Source organism: Sapajus apella, unplaced genomic scaffold (assembly GCF_009761245.1).
Source record: "Sapajus apella isolate SASKATOON/1434 unplaced genomic scaffold, GSC_monkey_1.0 scaffold100, whole genome shotgun sequence".
In the NCBI taxonomy this organism is placed as follows: Eukaryota; Metazoa; Chordata; class Mammalia; order Primates; family Cebidae; genus Sapajus; species Sapajus apella.
The window spans coordinates 777,456-796,886 of record NW_022437040.1 but is presented as its reverse complement, the minus strand read 5'-3'; the positions used below and the strand labels follow the sequence as shown (position 1 = coordinate 796,886).

The window sequence follows — 19,431 nt, the reverse complement described above, 5'->3', positions numbered from 1 at the left end:
GAGAGGGGAAGCGGAGAAAAGGGGGGGGGGAGATAATTCTAAAGCGTGAAACTGGCCAGGTGTACTTTATTGCAGGAATTCGAGGTAATTTTTACATAATCATGTTGGTTTGTCTGATATGCGGTCTGTAATTTAATAATTAATGTGATTCTGGTTGTTTTACATGTCGCCAAACTAGGGTAGAGCGTTTATTGGAAGAAGTGAAGGGCTGGGATTCCTGAAGAAAGCAAAGTATGTCTAATTTTTAGCTGCCTTGATAGGAAAGTTTTTATTAGCTCAGGGAGGGTCAGTAGGATCTTTGTATTTCAGGCATGTTAGGAAAAGGAAGCCAAAAAAGAAAGGATTACCAGAGTGGGACCAAAAGGTCTGTGCCCTTTTCGGATATATAAAATTCTCTCTGATCAGGTGGGAAATTGGATAGCGGATCTAAGTTGTAATTAATTGAATCTAGTAGGGGGAGGAAGGGATTGGTATGGTAAGAGTGCATGGAAAATGTTTCCTGTTCAACCCCCTGTGGGACTAAATATCCGTATTCTTTTTGTCACCTTATGGTAACCTGCAGTATTCAGGTTCTGTGATCCATTTCCCTGGCAGCTAACTTTGCCCTGCCATGCTAGATTCATTTTCTAGCATGTTAAGTGTTAGGAGTTAAGAGATTCTTGAGATATTCTGCAGTGGCCAATTGTTTGAGCTACAAGTACCGAAAAAGAAAAAAGGGCGGGGGGCGGGTAGAGGAGGAGGATTATAGAATCTGCTACGAATTGTCTTTTGAGTCATTATTGAGAATGTTAACTTTCTTGTACACGATCAAGTTCATCGTTTAAACTGAGATAATCACATAACATCAATTAATATTCCTTTTTGGTAGTTTTCTGATTAGTAACATTTCCACAATATTTGTTTTAAGAGACCTGTCCTGTCCCCTATCTTTAATTATAGACCTTTGTAGACATATAATTCATGTTTGCCCATGAGCTAGTGTGAAAGTCTTACGCGTTTTCTCCTCTAGAGGCTGGAGTGTTCAGGCTTAACTGAAGAATTCGCTTAATCATGATTTTGAATTTATGGTCACCTGCTACTAAAGTGACCATCATATATCTAAGCTGTGGAATGCTCTGTGAATTTTAAATGTTAATGACCTCAGAAAGATACAGTTTCTTGTCAATTATGAATTATGAAAATTTAATTTATCCTTTTCATTTGGTGGATGAATGTGGCCTGTTCAGATGATTTGCTCTGAACTGAGCCCTTGTGCCTCAGCCATGGAGTCTCCTGTGACAATCCTAATGTGACTTCTCCCCCACTTCTCTTCCAAATGTTAGTTATTTCCAAAAGATAGCCTTTGGAATCAAACCCAAATTGTTCTCAGCGTTGTCAGCTATTGCTTAATTGAACTCAGGGAAGAAAAAATGATTTGTAAATGATAGTTTTATTAGTTGTTTCCAAAATATGTTGTGTGTCTATAGCCCTGAGAACACTGTAGCATGCTTTTCAGAATTGTTGGTAATTAACTCACATTAGATACTGTATCTGGGGGTAGAGGTGTTGGGGGGCGTGACAATTTGAAAATGCATGAAATCTGCCTAGGTCGTAAGTTTTATTGCTATATTCACGCAGTTGAGAATACAGCCGTGTGGATTGTTTTCAGGACTGATTGTCATGTGTGATGTATCACCATTTGGACTAAATTGCAGTTGGCTAGATATTGGCCTATTCCTAAAAGAAACTGAAAACAGAGGGGCTTTTCTTCTGTTGATTTTTCTAAAGCAGTAGAACATTTTCAATGGCTTTTTCCCACAAGAATATATTAGATAACTTTGCAAGATGTAATATGTTTGAGTCCTCAAGGCAGATGAACAAATAGCTTTTGAGATGAATTATTACGCTTGATGGCCCCACGAGCTATTCAATGTTTAAAGTGCCCAGATCGTTTAAGACTCTGTAGTGGTATAGAATTGCTCTAACATGTGCTTCAAAGTTGTGGGGTTTTAAACTTCAGTATCAAAACTATAAATGGAAATGGACATTTTAAATAATCTTGACTGTTAAAGTTTCAGTGTCTTTGTGTTACTATAGAATATCATCTACAATATTTGCAACAAAGTATAATGAAAACAGGCAGTGATTTTTTTTTTTAAATTTTAAACTGACAATTGGTTTTCAATTAAGGTCTGGTGTGTGTGTGTGTGTTGGGAGTGTTTCCTCCTTTGATTCGCCTTTTTAATGACCATATACGTGCATTTAGGGTTTGAAAATGGTTTTGAATTTTTAAACATAACTTATAAATGATGTCTTAAAAATGAGAAATTACAATTAGAAAAATAAACACAGCTTAAAAAGTATTAAGTGTTAGAATAAGACACTAAAAGCCTACTAATAAATTGAAAATAAATATTTTTTAATATTTGGTAAGTAACCTTACTGAAAATGAGAAAAGTTATCTTGACTGTAAATTCATCAGCTTGATGAATTGGCTTTTTGTTAAGTCCTTTCAAGTTAGGATAACTGGCAAAATATCAGTGTATAATTAAACTGAAGGGTGGTTCTGAGGACATCATTGTTAAAGCTGAAAAACGCTTTGGAGACCATCTCATCAGACCTCATTTTATAGATTAAGAAACTGTTAGAGGGGCCGTGTGACTAGTCTAAGAAGTAATTACTGCCTCACCACCCAAAATAAGGAAACGTGAGTTGTTAGTTGAGTGCCTGCTATGCACCAGGAGAGTTTATTCACATGGTCTCTAATCCGCAGGGTGAGTATTGCCCACTTTTTACAGATGATGTTTACAGAAGTGACCTGCTTGTCCCTGCGACATAGGCAGTGAATGGCAAAGCTGTGGTTTTCAAGTAATCGAACACGTGGGGTGGCATGTAACCATATGTTTATGGGTTGTTGCAGAGAAGAAAACTGAATTAAAGGGTATGAATACAGTTTTATCAGAAAATCAAAACTGCCACGTGAGAATGAACATAAAGTATGTCACCTGTTCAGGATTCATATGTGAAACATCATTTTATACTTTCTAATTTGATTCCAAGTCAGTTATTCTGTATATTAACTAATGAGAATACATTTTAGTAAAAAATTTTTTTTGGTTTACAAGGTTCCAGCAAGATGAAGCTCAAAAGCAGTAGGGATCCTGTTTATCTCCTTCATGAGCATTTAAAGCCTATTTAGACAATGCAGTTATATAAATAATAAAATAAAAATAACTGATGTTTATCACCTGATACCGTAATGGTTATGAAAAGAAATTAAAATGAGAAAAGTCTAGAGAAAAGGCTTTGCATAGGGTTCTTTAAGAAAAAATTTTAAAGTATGTTTTTCAGTTGAGATTTCACAGTTAACAGTGCATATTTTAGTATGAGCTGCTTTCCGAGACGAAGAATTCATCCCACATTGGCTTTTTAGAACACTAATGTTATCTTTGATCTGGGCAGAGGTATTATTTTAATTGTTAAATCTTGCTGTTTAATTGTAATTTGCTGGGTTGAGATTACTTTGGCATCTGTTGATGAGATGCAGTGAGCTGGGGAAACAAGACCCTTGAAAGACTAGATAAAAAGGAGATGGGATTTTTAGATATGAACCTAGTAATTAAGATTTCATGGGATCATTTAGAGTGTTTTCCACTTCTCAGTGTGTTTTTTTTTCCTCCCCCTAACAGCTATAATAACACTATATTTGGCCTCTGGTAAAAGACTGCAATATCCTTTCCTTTTTTATATAAATCCCCAAAGTTGATTTCTCTTTATCCCTTCCTTGCTTTTGTTTATTAAAGGTTAAACACTCATTTACTTACAAAAAGACAGGTTATGTTTAGCATGCAAAATAATCTGATACAGTTAAGTGTAACATAACCAGTACACAATACAACCCAGCTGTTGTGCAGAAATTCAGGGTAGTGGTCATTGTTGAGGCTTATATGTAGATTATAATGGGAATATGATGTCCTTGTTGAATTTTTTGTAAAAACTAACAAAAATGAAAACAAACTCTCATAAACGTTAAACAATACTATAAGTATTCCGTATCTAATTTGCATTTAAATGGAAAACATTGTATTTCCAACATGTTTCAAGGAGCAAAATTAATAAGTCATCAATGTTTATGTTCAGTGCTGCACTTTACCCAAATTTAGTAGGTTATTATTTCCACGTTAGAGTATTACTGTTGGGGAGATTTTGCTTCTTCAGGGGAGGGTCACATTTTTGCTTTTGTTTTCTGATTAGGCCATCACAGAGAGTTAGGTGTTTGTCAGTGTAATGTTTGTTTTACAAAAGCGCAGAAGGGAGGGTTGGGAAACTACTAATGATTTCCAGTTCATTAGCACCTACAAGTTCTCATGCATCCTGTTTGTTTCCTCCGCCAAGGAGGTGCCGAGTAATATAATGAAGCCAGTATCAGGGATGTGCTACTTGTGTAGCAGTGCAGAAAATTTATTTTTATTTTTCCTTAAGAAATAGCTCTTGCTAAACCTCAGAGAAGTGGAGCTGCACATTCCTGGGAAAACCTATGTGGGAAACAAAAACTAATTAGAGCAGCAAATGTGATGCTCTCAGGTAATTGTAAAATAATTATTCCCCTTTAGCATCATCACCGAGTAATTGTTCCATCCAATATCCTCATGCTCTGAATCCAGATGTGAAGGGATGTAAACCACCTTCTCCTCCTGGGAATGTCTTTTTCATTTAGTGAGAGCTTTAGACTCCTCCTAAAGGAACTTTGAAAGAAAGGGGGAGACATTGAGGGAGATTTTGAACAGCTTCACTCTCCCCATTTGTTCTAAATCATGACAGAAAGTGATTACTCCAACTGTTTTTATAGAAATACAATTCCAGTTATGTGGCTGAAATGCCTTGTGAGCGTATTTGAGATTTACACTTTCGCCGTGCCAACCTGGGGTTTTATGAACGGTCTCTTTTATGAACTGCAGATTGTATATTGTGTTTAGATACTGGCAGTGATGTTTTAAAATCAGCTAATTTAAAATGTAATGCTAATAAATGTGTAATCTTACGGCTTTCAAAATGACATATGAGTAAAAATTCAGGTTTTAGTTGAATTTTATTTACTCCTTTTGAATGAATGCCTCAGAGCAAACTTAACCAGCAGTTATTAGACCCATTTTTTTTTCTCTTAAAGATTTATGTAAATTAAGTTTGGGCTGTATTTAAACTATCAGGTTGGCTTATTATTTTGTATTTTTCTATCAGGCTATGTGGCCTTTTACTTAAGGTCAGGTTTTAAATGAAGAAATCTATTCTGAAGAGATCTTGATTTAAACAGTTTGTGCGTCCTCCAGATTAGTAGTCCACCAGTCACCCAGATAGTTGACCAGTTTACCAGGATTCCTTTCACAGTAGTAGGGCTTTAAAGGTAGGATACATATGTAAGTTTTGATTTTAAGTCTCAGTAATTAAAGAAGTTGGCCAGGCATGGTGGCTAACGCCTGTAATTCCAGCACTTTGGGAGGCTGAGGCAAACGGATCACCTGAGATCAGAAGTTCGAGACCAACCTGGCCAACATAAAACAATTAGCTGGGCATGGTGGTGCATGCCAGTAGTCCCAGCTACTTGGGAGGCCGAGGCAGGAGAATCGCCTGAACCCAGAAGGTGGAGGTTGCAGTGAGCCGAGATTGTGCCACTACACTCCAGCCTGGGTAACAGAGCAAGACTCCTTCTAATAATAATAATAAAGAAGTCCCAGAAGTTTGTCTCTTTAGTAAGACTGTATGTGGTGCTCTCTGTCATAACCATGGAAATCATTTCCCCAGTACCACAGCTGAAAGTCTTGATTTTATGCTTTTTCTAAAGAAAGTTCATAGGTTGACTTAATTTAATTAAATTTTAAGGTGGTATTTTATATCCTTTTCCCCAAATTTTTTTCCTTTCTCCTAGTAGCAGGAAAGTTGAACCTCATTTATCTGACACAAAGACAACGGGTTGGTCCTTTAGGCTAAAAGAGTGAAATGTTATTTACCTGGCTATGGTCAGTAGGCCTAAAATATGTGTGGGGGTATATACATATGTATGTATATATAGGTGACTATAAGTATATATATCTCTGGAAACTCATCTTACTGGACGTATGATATGGTTAGGCTTTCTGTTCCCACCCAGATCTCATCTTGAACTGTAATCATCATAATCCCCACGTGTCACGGGAGGGAGCATGTTGAGGTAATTGAATTACAGGGACGGTTTCACCTGTGCTGTTCTCGTGAAAGTAGGTCTCCTGAAATCTGATGGTTTTATAAGGGGCTCTTCTGCTTTCACTCAGCACTTGTCCTTCTTGCCACCTTGTGAAGAAGATGCCTTGCTTACCCTTTCCTTTCTGCCATGATAAGTTTCCTGAGGTCTTCCCAGCCATGCTGAACTGTGAGTCAGTTAATACTCTTTACTTTATAAATTAACCAGTCTCAGGCAGTTCTTTATCGCAGTGTGAAAACAGACTAATACAGCATAGTGTTTCACTTTCTTAAAATATTTGCCATTAAATGGTCTTTAGTTGCAAAAGTCATGATACATGTGTTTATGGATTATTACCATTATAACTGAAACATTTACCTGTTCACGAGAGTTTTAAATCTTGACCAAAGTTGTACTGCAGATTAGTGATACTGCTAGAAAAAACTCCCAGGACTGTATTTCAACTCTTTTGACCAAAACTTTGGACAACTCCTATTAAGGGTGAAAAAAACCTCAACTCTGGTAATCTTGCCATGTTATTGGGTGAAAAGCTGAGACACTTACTCTTTTAATGGCCTCTTCTCCCCTCACTGCCGAGTCCTTGGATTTGGGGGCTGCTTCTGTTTCTCAGTGGCAGTTGAGATGTTGCCACTCCCAAGGTCTTTTCAGAATTAGAGTAGGAAGAACAACAGACTCTTCACAGAAAACTCTGGACAGTTGCTACCCCGTGGATGTTTTCTTGTTGCACAGGCACACGTGGTCCTCCCCAGACCACATTCCCTCCTTTGTGCCTCTTTGCTGCTGCCATTTTATGTGATCCATGTCATTATCCCATGGCCACCTGTTGCTGTGGAAAGGAGTCCTTGAAATTTTGATTGTCTAATGGGAGTCCAGCATGTAAACTGAACATTTTAAAAAGATGAATGTTATAGCAGATGCACATGCCTGGAAGTGGGTAAATTGGTGTAAACCAACTTAAATACCCCTACCCCCAAACACACACACACCCTGGTGTTTTCTCTTTGGAACTCAGGGAAGACGTTGGATATCAAGTGAAACAGGGTTGAAATAATTTTGTCCTTGAAAACTGTTAGGGAATCATAGAAAGATGATTCCCAAAAGTGTGAAGACAGCATTTGGTAGAGGACTAATGTGGATTTACTTCATTGTTTGTTTTGCTCTTCATTCGTGAATCTCTGTACCCTGGCCTTGATTCAGTGCAGTCATAAACAGTACAGCTTTTTCCGAAGTTTTCTTGTTGCGTTTCGTATGTTTTTCTGATTTATATCTTTAAAAAAAAATCTCCTCTAAGGCCTGTTTTATTATCCTTTTCCCGAGCGTCTTCCTCAGTTTCAAGAGAAGGGACCACATCCGTCCGGGACATGGTTCTCAGGATTGTAGCCTCAGGAGGAGGGCAGTATCCAAACACCTAACTCATCACTTGTAAATTCCACTGGAGCAGCTGCTTGTTTCTGTGCATTGAACTGTATTTTGACTTCCTACATTATAGGAGGAGTGTTGAGTTTTCGGGTTGAGCATAAGAGTGGCGTGTTTCGGAATGATTAACTTTATGGATGTCTTTGTCTGGGCCAGCTATATTTGGCTGTGCTGCAGCTGTGTTTGCCTTCTTAAAATTGTCACCAGGAGGCCTCCAACTGCAATTACTCACTTCAGCCCACTCTGGTAACATCTTTCCTCATGACTCCCTTTGTCCAGCCAGCCATCTTTTCTTGGTGTCAGGATTGAGAGATAACATAGGAGTCCTTTGAGAAGCCTGAACACAGCTGAATGCTGCTGGCCGCTCTGTCTCAAAGTAGTTTCTTAATATTAAGTCATCTTTACATTGCCTTTTCATGCATTTGGGATTCTTTCTTTTCACCACAAGCTCATGTTTTCCTGTCTCCTTGTTCCCCTTTTTCTTTTATGCTGTGATGTCAAAAAGTAGCTGCCAGCATCTAATGGATGGTGTGTGTTTCTCTTGTGGGTACCTAGAGCACTTGGGAATGTGTTTTTACTTCTGGTGTCTTAGAGGCCTCTTAGAGAAGAGCTCCTCTCCTGTGTTGGAGAGGAGACTGAGAGGCAAGTCCTTTTTTTCCTCCTCGGTTGAGTACTCACTGCAAAATTTAGGAAATAATTTTTCTTATTGCAAAGATGGTTTTAGTTGCATTGGCTATGTGTGAATTTTAATTTTTCATAGCAGTAACTTCCTCTTGTTTGACTTGCACTGTGTGTCATAGAATGGAACCACTAGGGACGAGGTGTCGTGGCCTCTCCCAGCACCACAGTGGAAGGGCGTCCTTCGCCACCATCTCATGAGAATTCCTGGCCTGTCTTCTGATCTCTTCTGTGCCTGCTTCAAGTCTCAGTTGACTTGTCAAGATTCCTCCACTAGAAAATAAGGATAATAAAATATTCTGCTTACCTGCCCCGCAGTGTTATTGTCAGACTAACGTTGGGAAAGAAATGACAACCTAAATATTTTATAGCTTCCTGGTACTTAAAACTGACCGCAAGTTCCCCTGCAATTCCTGGGAGAATCAAGTCTAATGGAACTTCATTACAACAGAAGAGTGAATGTTTTCTTCTTCAGAACTTTCATGCTTTTAAATCTCAGGCAAATACCCATAAAGCATTATTGCTCCCAAGTGAACTTTCAGAAAATGCTCAGTCCCCAGGACGACATCATGAAGACTGGTTTTTTTTTTCTCCCTCGCTTTTCTGCGTGGTGATTGAGAAGTAAAATGCAGTTCATGTTCCCGCCGTGAACTTGTGGTCAGACATTTCCATTCTGGGACTGGGTGAAGCAAAGGCAATATCTCCACATGAGCCTTATGAAATGCCCTTCTCTACACCTGCTGAAATAGATTCTGATTTTCTTTTGGGAAAAGAATTAGCGATGCAGTATGAAGGCTGGTTCTGACATAATGGGAATCCCAACCCTTGCAGAAACCCAGCCATTAGGGAAATTTTTTTTTTTTTTTTTTTTTTTTTTTTTTGCAATCTCAGTTTACTGCAACCTCTGCCTGCTGGAGCTCCAAATCCTGGGCTCAAGTGATTCTCCTGCCTCAGCCTCCCAGGTAGCTGAGATTTTAGGCCTCCACCACCACACCTAGCTAATTTTTTTGAACTTTCACTAGAGATAGGGTTTCACCATGTTGGCCAGGCTGGTCTCAAACTCCTGACCTCAAGCGATCTGCCCACCTCGGCCTCTCTAAGTGCTGGGATTGTAGGGGTGAGCCACTGCGCCTGACCAGGGAAACAATTTTGAGGATATGAACATGGAGCGGGAGGACTGTAGACCCTGCAGCCTAGGGTGGCCTCATTAGGTGCTCGGACTGCAGAATTCCTGGAGGATATAGATGGAGAGAGTCCCTGGGGCAGGAAATGACCTAGAGAAGGAATTGGTGATTTTTGCCTTATGTGGTGGCATGGGGTTAAGACAAGGGGTTTGGTATGTGGGTTATCTGCAGCATCTACATGGTGTCCAGCTGCAAGGTGTGTCCTTGTTATTATGGTGGTTAAACAGGCACTTCTTTCTTCTGATGTAGCTGATAGGGCCTTTGGGGTGCTAAGAGATCAGAGCCTCCACAGAGTGTGACAGTTTACTCCCAGTGCCGCAAGTGACTTGATGCTCTAGATCAGGCAGCACAGATTCCATTTGGAAGCCTAAAGCCTTGGTGTGTGAATCCATTGTTGAGGAATATCCTCCATGACAGGCCAGGGGAATATTTGACACCTACTGTAGCTGAGTGTGATATTGACTGTGGAGGAACTCTGCAGGCTGTGAATGTGACCTCCAGAATGCAGACTCTTGCCTCTCATCACACAGCACTTTGCATTAGGGTGAACCAGGGGACTTTGCTGGAGGCAGGGGGGCCTTTGGCAATGTCAGAGATGACTGCTGCTGTTGAGATTGTTGGGAAGGGAAAACTAGGTCTGTGACTGAAAGCTGGCAAAATCTTTGGAGAAGGGGGCAGCCACACAGATAGTACAAATATTTCCGTACAAATTAATTGGTATTTTGTAATTAGCACTTTTTCTCTTATCAGTGTCAAAGAAATCTAATTAACTTTATAGGCAGACTTTCAGTTGGTTTTAAATCTATTGTAAAAAGTGACCAAAATTGGACTTTCGTCACCTTAGAAGCCACGTGATGGCCACACTTTTATCTTTTCTTGGTCTCGTTTTTCAGGTCTCCTAAGGACGGGCTACTTCTGATCCAGATTTGTTTCCACATTCCTGTTCAAGTAATAATTGGGCAGACCTCAGAAGCCAGAAAATGTTTTCTAATGTCAACCAAACTAATTCCTTGCCAGTCATATGCTGCTTTTTGGTGTGTGTTTCCTTTAATTCTGATTATTAACACTTTTAAGGGATGCTGCCGTCCTGTGGTTACATTTTCTGAACTATTTTATTAGATCAGTTCTTGATTTAGGATACACCATGGGCTAGCCATCAGACTAAGGAATTTATATTTTATCAGTAATTCTCAGAAATTTTTTTCTTGGTAATTTGTATCATTTCCATCTTGCAAATGAAGATATTGAGGTTCTAAAAGGTGGCAGTACTGGAAACCCAAAAGTGTACCTCTGTCTGTCATTTTCAAAGCCTGAGGTTGCCTGGAAGTCTCTTGAGGATTCTTTGATATAAACAGGTTGAGTTTCTAGACAGGTTGGCCCACTGGCAACTGCCTATGTGGGTTTTGAGTGTGAAATACAGGTTCTTAGCTATTACCCAACAATCTTCTACTTTTTATGTGCTCTTTTACATAAATTGCTTTTTCTTGATTTTATTTCATAGAGCAATTTCTGAGGCTGGAAGGCAAGAGCATTGTAAGAGATGTGTTAGTGGATAGAGACACCCAAGCAGTGTCAAGATCTCTTAACGCCTCAGGCAGATTCTCACTGCCAAGATAAAGAAGCAATTAACATTGAATGCTAAGGTGGGCACTTATTCTTCATTTATGATAATGGTATATTTTATGAAGAGGTTTCTTTGGAGAATTTCATTAGACACCTGGCATTTTCCCCCGTTGACTTCGAACTTGAGAATTTTTCATATGACTTAGATGAATACTTGGCCTTCTCAGGTGGCAGTATGCTGCCTTGTGAATTAGAAAATGGCTCTCAGGTGGCATTTTGTCCCCACAACCCACCTCAGTTGATAACCTTATGCATTATGCTTTCTACAGTAACATCCGTTTTTACGCCCTCCTCCTTACATGAGCCTCATAAGTAGGCAATAGAATAAGTGAGCTTCTATGCAAGATAACAATAGAGTTTTGGTGATGGACAGCTGTGACCAGCCGACATGTTGCACCTGGCCCATTTCAAGGGTCATTACACTTTCAGCCTCTCCATAGCTTTGTACTCAAGTGCATAAATATTTGATGGGATTCTGTGTTTTTAGCAAATCATAAATTTCTGTCTGTGTAGATACCCAATGTAAAAGAAGGGGTAATAGAAAAGTTAGAGGAGAATTCATGCATGGGTTGTTCTAACCCACAAACCATTTCATACTGAACATTGGCTTGTTGAAATGCCTTTACTCTTGGCAGGACACAAGCACCATAACCTAAGAGGATGTGATTTGAGTGGAGTTTTCATGCCCTGTGTGCTTATTGTATTCTTGCTACTGATGCAAACATTATCTATAATTACATTTTCAAGTGACTGAAAATTGCAGGCTTCCTTGAACAGAAATAACAGCCAAAGAATGGAATGTATATCCACTCCACCCTCATTATAAGGCTTTCAGAAATCAGACTATAAGGCCCAACACCATGGTTCTCAACTACATGATACCAACTCCATTCTCTGATGTTTGAACACTTTGTCAAAATGCTTGGTTCCCAGTGATCATATAATTTGAGCAAAATGCTATTACTCTTTTAGCACTTCATTTGCTCCATTGTGGACTCAATCACGGTGGCACCTCCTCTAGCACAAATCCTCTGTTTCTACCATGTGAAACAAACACAGTTTGACTTAGATCCATGCATGATAGGCAAAGTTGAGAAAGTTGGTTGAGGTGGGTGCCTTCTTGGCGCAGGTACAATTGCATCGCTGGGACATTATGTGTAGCCTCTTCACATCCCCCAACTCCACATAAGGCTCAGCCAAAAAAAAAATTGCTTCCAGGGGGCACCCCACTACTTCATGGGCTTTTTTTTTTTTTGTCATTAGAACCTGGCTGTGATACCAGAAAACCATCCTGATCATTTTTACTCTTGAGGACACAAGCTGAGACCCTATTTCCAAGTTTAGCGAGAGCTTAAACCCCTTGAAATTTTTTTAAGAGGACTTACTAACTGGATAGGGTGGCTCAGTGTCTTTAATCTCAACTACTCAAGAAGCTGAGGTGGGGGGATTGCTTGAGGCCAGGAGTTTGAGGCCAGCCTATCCCTTAAAAAAAATAAAAATATGAGAATCTGACATGGTGAAGCTTAGTATTTTGTTCATGGTCGAGTAGCATTTTTAAATCTAGGTAACTGTTTCATGAAATAGATGGTCCTTGGTTTTGGATGGAAAACTAATGGGAAGAAGAATTGATGATGGCATCATTGTTATTTTGTTTTTAAGGTAGGAAATTTATCTACGTGGTGTTTCGCAATGTTGTAACTCACTTTCCAAGCCCCAGTAGAGTCTAAACTCTTGGAAAAATTAAAGAAAAACTATTGTGATGGCTTAATCCAAAATAGAAGCAGAACAAATAATTGATGAAGGTTCCTCAGAAAACCTATAGACTATTCCTGATCCTCTGGTGTCTCTGTCCGATGGGACAATGTGTCACCAAAGAAATGTTTATTGGGTCATAATTACATTGTGAACAGTTAATGTATATCTAGTGAATTAGATGCTTCCCAGTATGTATGCTTTATTACCTTTCTAACGTAAATGATAAGCTCAAATGTATGCTGGATTTTGGACAGACTACTTTGTACTGTAATACCAAGGTTACCAATTAAGTATTCTTAACATTCGTGGAGTTAAAATGAAATAACTTTGGGGTCCAAGTAAAAAGTTTTCTGAGTAATATAGCATGTCAGCAAGGGTTTCTTCATGGTTTATGTAAATGATTATTGTAGCTTTTGAATCAAAGCCTCTATTTTGAAAATTCTGAAGTATAGGCATTCCTCATCAAATAATATCACCGCCCAATGGCGAGGTCTAAGTGGAGGCAACTCAATTTGTACATTTCATGAATTCTTTCTGTGAATCACAAATACTGTCTCAATGTTCAGGGCACTTTTTTGATAGGTTATATGTTGATGCACCTGACTGACTCCCTCAGATTTTTTCATTGTTTTTTTTGTTTTGTTTTGTTTCTGAGATGGAGTCTTGCTCTGTTGCCAGGCTAGAGTGCAGTGGTACAGTCTCAGCTTACTGCAACCTCCACCTTCCAGGTTCAAGTGATTCACTTGCCTCAGCCTCCCGAGTAGCTGGGACTAAGGTGTGTGCCTCCACCCCCAGCTAATTTTTGTATTTTTAGTGGAGATGGGGTTTCACCATGTTGGCCAGAATGGTCTCAATCTCCTGACCTCGTGATCCACCTACCTTGGCTTCCAAAGTGCTGGGATGACAGGTGTGAGCCACCGCACCTGGCCTGGGCTTTTGATAACATGGATTCTTAGTCCATCAGCAAAACTTACTTTAAGAAGGTACTTAACCTAGAACCAATGTAAATTTAGCTTTTAAAGTTACCTAATTCTCAGGGTTTCTTGTGAGCCCCTACAGTAGCAAATTGATCCCACTGTGGTGTTGTAAATACAGTGTAAGTCAGAAAGTACATTGCAGTTGTACAGTCTGTACAGCAGATCGAATAGTTAAAACGAAGTTGGACAACTGAGGAACTTAGGACTTACAAGTCACAAGTGACCCACTGTCGTTGGACTGAACTGATCAGTTGTTTTGTCACTTGGAAACTACCTAAACATTTCTGTACTACCTGTTCCTTTTTTTAAGCCTGAAATGTCTACCAATGAAGAAGAGTTGTAGTTTATCATTCTTAACACAAATATTCAGTTTCAAAGTCTCACAATATGCGGGGTGGCTGCCGGCTGTTCTAGGTGTTAGAAAATTTTATGGAGTTTAACTATAGTTCTTAGATTACAGGCTTAAATACTGGATTACTCTGGGCCTTTGTCCTGTTGACTTTGCCTGTTGTTTCTTAAAAGAAACAAGTTTAAATTGAAGAAGGATCTGTACTTTTGTGGTTTTGGGGCTATGTTGGATTAATAAAGGAATTTTTTGTTGAGACACAAGAATTTAACTGCTGTAACTTTTTAAGATCTTCATTCCTTACTCTGTAGATCAGGTGAGGTAAATGTTATAATAGTGCCTCATCTTTATTTTTCATTTTTTGCTACATCTAGATCCCTCCTAGATGCATTAAAAATATTTCGTGTATCCTTTATTACTAAGAACACTGGAAGAAATAGTTTTCTGGTGGAAATGTGCACATACATTAGTACTGTTAGGACTTCTGTAATCTTGGCCATTTGTATTGTAGCATCTAGTTAGCTCATGATGGAGGAAAATCAACATTAATAAAAACTGGTGATACGGCAGTTCTTTCCCATTCAAAAAAGCTGCAGTGGTGGTGGTGCCCTACTCCATTAGGTCACAGTTAATCTGGTATGATCCGTGGAATTAATTGTGTAAGCAATGACATACAGATTTTTATCCAGTCTATCCTTTTGCTCCCAGAACTTCTGTAGCAGAGCTCTGTAATTTACACTGGATTGGGAATCCTGAGAACAAGTAAATGAGGATCAGTGAAAATAAGAGGATGGGATTGCAGCCACTTAATTGGCATTGTAGATCCAACCTCAGGCTCTTTCTCCTTCCCTTGGTACTCAAGTGGGTACTGACCTGATTTGCTGGGCTACTCCCAGTTTAGAGTGATTGTTTTGGCATCATCAATAATATCCTCCCTTGAATTAAAAGTGTCCAAGTTGGGATAATTATGTGGTCCTCTTTCTCATATCTGATCCTGTAACACTGCCTTTTTTCAATACAAATGGGTGGCAGTGTTTAGAAGTCTATGCATAGGATTAACCCAAACTTTTCCACCAAAATGGTTAAGACTTTCAAACCCCAAGGGAAAAAAAATTTCTAGCCACTTTCTCCAAGCTATCATCTTACCTAAATCTTTACACATAGAAAAGCTATTCAAAATTTAATGCAAGTTTATTTGGTGTTTCTAATGCAGCAGCACCCTGCTGGGAGATTCCTCTCTACACCCTTCCCTGGTGCCTGGGTGTAATGTAGAGGACCCTGAGATGAGGCTTTGGGGGAAACTTTCCCATTCAATGCTGTTAAATTAATAACTTTTCCTCATTCTGGAAAGCTCAGATAGGCAGCTCAGATGCTTCACATGACTCAGCCAAAGCGTGACCACAGCCAGAAAATGATCAGATGATACTGCCTTTGTTTGTTCTCACACTGCCCTTTGTGAAAGAGTCACAGGAGAGCTCAGCCCAGATTTAATGGCCCCAGGGTGCCTAGGTGTATTTTTGTATTTTAATATGAGATACTCTTTCACTCTGTAAGACTAATTGCTCTTTCCCCTACAGTGCTGGAATTTCAGAGGATTTTTGAAATACATGTGTTTGAAATTGGTTTCCTGATTTTTACATTTATACCCAGCTGTTTGTTATTCCGTTCAGCCATCAGCATCTGAGTCTCAGTGGACCATGTAATGTGCAGCTGTAGCCAGATGTAATGCTTCCTCTCCCTAAATGTTTCTGTTAGAAGCTTAGAGAGGCAGGCTAAAGACTGCTGATAACCATGTTGCCTGCATTAATATACCCTCTGGAGCAACACAAATTCTGCTTGGCAATTTTATTTCATGACCAACAAGCAAAGCAGTGTTTGTGATCTCCATCCCTGGTAGTAATGTTGACACTGTATATATCAAGTATATCTGCACTGATATGAGAGGTACTTGTATAGCTAATTCAAACTGCAGGAAACTGATCTGCATGCATAAATACACTGAAAGCCAGGTTGTACTTAAACATCAGCCAGGATTCAAGTCAGACCTTTGCCAAGATTAAAATAGGTCCATAAACTGACTCTTGAATAGGGAATTTTTTAGGATAATTTTAGGATCATTTCTCTTCAGCTTATAGTCTAACCGTCTTCCTGATTTGCATTTTTTATTCAAGTCTGTGTTTCCTTTTGTATTTGTATGATGTGACTTTGTTTAGAGGCTACAGCTTCTACTGAATTTGATTACTTTGCTTGCAGGCTTTAAATTGAGGGCATCTTCTATTAATCGTTAATTACTTTCTTCAGCCATTTACACAGTAAAGATACAGTTACTAATTGAGGGTATCTGCTGTACAATGGCAACAGGCTCCTTCAGTCTCAATATTTACCTTTCTATGGGGACCGATTTATATTTCTCTAATCTTTTGCTACACATAAAAATAGACATTTCATTGACATGTTGACCATTTCTATGATCCAATATTGTTACAGATCCTAGATAAATAAATGGGAATCATACTTGGCTCTGGGTTGCCACCTGGTGGTGTCTCGATCTCTTTTAGCCTCCTGAGACCAGTCTCCTATGGGAAGATGATATCCCTGGGTCTACTATTCCATTGCTGGTTTTACACTGAGAGTCCTCTGAGGATTTATAGATAGGCTTGTCCCTCATGGGTGGCTGGGGGAGGACACATCAGTATGGCCTGGGTGTTGGTTGTTTTTTTTAAATGTCATTAAAATATGTGTTCCATGCCTTTTATGTATTTGGCAATTTGTCTCCTTAAAATTCCTCTGTTGGCTGGTGTGGCATGTGATGCTTTTTCTGATTATCCTTCATTACTCCTCCATGTCTCCTTTTTCTTCCAGCCTCCTGACTGTGGACGTCTTGCCCTTCTCACTCTTTGGCTCTTTCCTTGTTCTTCTCATCCTTCCCTTTTTAGAGAGCTTATGTCTTCACCTACTGTCTTAGTCCATTCTCACACTGCTAATAAAGACATACCTGAGACTGGGAAATTTATAAAGGAAAAAGGTTTAATGGACTCGCAGTTTAACGTGGCTGGAGAGACCTCACAATCATGGCAGAAGAGGAAGAGCAAAGGGACGAGGGACGTCTTACTTGGCTGCAGGCAAGAGAGCATGTGCAGGGGATCTCCCCTTTATAAAACCCTCAGATTGGCCAGGCGCAGTGGCTCATGTCTATAATCCCAGCACTTTGGAAGGCTGAGGCAAGCGGATCATGAGGTCAGGAGTTCAAGACCAACCTGACCAACATGGTGAAACTCTTAACTACTAAAAATACAATTAGCTGGGCTTGGTGGCATGCACCTGTAATCCCAGCTACTTGGGAGGCTGAGGCAGCTGAATTGCTTGAACCCGGGAGGCGGAGGTTGCAGTGAGCTGAGATTGCACCACTGCACTCCAGCCTGTGTGACAGAGCAAGATTCCATCTCAAAAACCATCAGATCTCACGAGACTTACTGTTGTCAGAAATGTGTGGGGAAAAACCCATTCCCATGATTCAGTTACTTCCCACTGGGTCCCTCCCATGACACATGAGGGGTCATTAGAATTCAAGGTGAGATTTGGGTGGGGACACAGCCAAACCATATCAATCACCATATCTCGGCTGATTGGGGTCGGGGTAGGGGGAAGCTGTTTCTCAACTTTTGATCTTTGATTTTTATCTGGATGTCTCCTGGTGAGCTGTTTCTCAGCCTCAGTAGCCTGGGCTTTGAGTCAACCATGGTAGATAGTGGAGTTTATCTGCTTGATAATAGGCACATCCTAAATGCTCAAGTTGGCCACAGCCCCATTTCAACAATTAAGTTTGTAACAAACCCCGAGTTGTTTATTCATCCATTTATTAGACTTAGTGTTTTACAAGGTGAATGTTCCCTGTGGCCTAGCTTGGGCTGTTTAGTTTTTTACACTTTAGTGTCCACGTTGAATGGATTTACCATGATACTTCTGTGTCATGATGTGCTTCTAGTCCATGGTCCTCCAATTTTAAATTTAATTTTTAAAAAATGTATAAAGATAGAGAGCAAGAAAGAATGGGTTATAGGTTGAATTAATGAGCAGTGGCAAAGAGAAATGCTTGAGATTTCTTTGTTATTGGGAAGCCAAGGTTTATGGAAAAAACAGTAAGTTCAGTATGTCGTTTGTATAAGACTTCAGAAAAATGCACTCTACTCCCTGGAACATGTTAGGTAGCCATGTTAAGTTATAAACCTATCATTGCTGCTGGTGATAACAGGCAGAGAAGCTGAAGCTAGCATGGGAAATGCTCTGTATATCTCTGTTCCTGGAGGTTGCTGCCTCTAAGAGAACCCAGCCACACCAGCAAAGAGGAGCTGAGGTCTGTGTTCCAGAGGTGAAGGTTGTAGCCTCCTTTGAAAAATGACTTCCTTTTTTTCCATCTGTAGCCTGGCTTCCCTTTGTGATGTCCTCTTGCATAGCCTCTGGCCTATATTCTTAAGAGAAAAAAATGCTGCTATACTTAGAATGCATCTAAGGTGGTTTGTGCTGCATTAAATCACCAAGTTGTACTGGTAGAGGTATGTGGTGTATGAAATTGAATGGTATTTCAAACGGTAGTGCTTATTAAGTTATTGATAAAGGATGGTTGTCGACTTAGGCAAGGTGTGAAGTTAATCCTGTTAGAAAGTGATTACTCTTCTACCAGAAAACCTGAATAGAGTAGTAGTTATGGTACTGGGACAGTAGGAATTCTGACAGGATTTCTATTAGTCAAATACTATGCAGCACACCACTATAAAAATGAATGCTAAAAGGAAATTTTGAACATCTATTTCAGCACTGATTTCGTACATATTACACATATGTATTTATAAATCATGTATATTACAAAAGAAGGTAGGCTAAAACACTCAAGGATTATTTTAAATGATGCTGTAACAATATAAATATCTCACATAAAACTATTTAAATATTTGGAACCCCATAGATGGGCTTGAAATCGTGATAATTTAAGTTATACTGATTGGATTCATTTTTATTAAAACCCTTCTGGCATCAAGAAAACTTATTAAACATGCTTTTGGAGTTAAAAATGGAAAGTTTCACAGATTATTTGAGATAGAGATGAGGTAGTGCTTCCTGTAGAAAGCCAGCAGTCTTCTTGTTCCATCCCCCCAACTGTCCACCACCCTAAGCCAAGTGCGCCTGAGCTTCCACAGTATCCTGGACATGTGTGCACATGTGCTTGCATCCATACCACTC

The 19,431-nt window shown here is 39.5% G+C and overlaps 1 protein-coding gene across 29 annotated transcripts in view; it reads left to right on the top strand.

Moving 5' to 3' along the window:
• CELF2 (CUGBP Elav-like family member 2) overlaps positions 1-19,431 on the top strand; it is a 641,808-nt gene that overhangs the window by 335,808 nt on the left and 286,569 nt on the right. The gene's annotated exons all lie outside the window — the stretch shown is intronic.